This window comes from Dendrobates tinctorius, unplaced genomic scaffold (assembly GCF_039654945.1).
Source record: "Dendrobates tinctorius isolate UK_male_01 unplaced genomic scaffold, ASM3965494v1 ptg000250l, whole genome shotgun sequence".
NCBI classification, from domain to species: Eukaryota; Metazoa; Chordata; class Amphibia; order Anura; family Dendrobatidae; genus Dendrobates; species Dendrobates tinctorius.
The window spans coordinates 7601366-7602500 of record NW_027361917.1 but is presented as its reverse complement, the minus strand read 5'-3'; positions in this window follow the sequence as shown (position 1 = coordinate 7602500).

Genomic DNA, 1135 nt, shown 5'->3' with positions numbered 1-1135 from the left:
GGGGCAGTATTATACCCTATGAGGAGGCAGCATTATACCCTATGAGGGGGTGCATTATTCCCTATGAGGGGGGCAGTATTATACCCTATGAGGGGGGCAGTATTATACCCTATGAGGAGGCAGCATTATACCCTATGAGGGGGTGCATTATTCCCTATGAGGGGGGCAGTATTATACCCTATGAGGGGGGCAGTATTATACCCTATGAGGGGGGCAGTATTATACCCTATGAGGGGGTGCATTATTCCCTATGAGGGGGGCAGTATTATACCCTATGAGATGGCTGCATTATATTCTATGAGATGGCTGCATTATACTATGTGAGGGGGCTGCTTTATATTCTATGAGGGGGCTACCCCAACTCCTGCTACATAATTAAGACATGTACAACCTTATATTATACCCGGATATTAGCGTGTTTTACCGCATAATTGGTGGTCTGGTATTTAACTCTATGCAGCTACATAGTGGGCCCCAAGAATGATTTTCTCTGGTGGGCCCAAGGTGTTCCAGTCCGACGCTGGTTACGAGAATTTTGTCTCAGGGGTGTGTACTGCTTCCCTTGCATGCATTTGACTGATCATAAGCTGGCAGTGTCATGCAGGGAAGAAAAGACCATGGCCTACTCTCCTCACTGATCTCCACAGCTGCAGTTTAGAGATACAGCAGAGCTGAGTTTTCTATTATTACAAACACTTCCAGGTCTCACCTCACTGTGCTGTCAGCTCTCACGCTCCTTGTGTAACGTAGCTGATAGCGAAAAGGAAATTTAAATTAATTTAGTGAGACATGTAATCCCTATAAAACTAGTATTTTATGAAATATATATAAAAAAAAAATATCCAAAAGACTGTGCAGTATTTTGATAAACAACACAGGATACTCAGTCTGGTGGACCTACAGTATAGTCTCGTGGTTCAGTAGGTAGTTGATATGAATAGATCCACCTGCAAACATAAATATATACCAGGAAACACCCAGGAACCTGTGAATACCTGCTCTGATAACTTCAAACTGGTGCTGCCTAGCCACAGAGGTTGGCACCCTATAAGGGATGATATATGACCCCCTTCCCTTCCTGCTCAATGGTGGCTCTCTCTAACTCTCCCTAGCCATCCTTGTTATAGCAAAATAA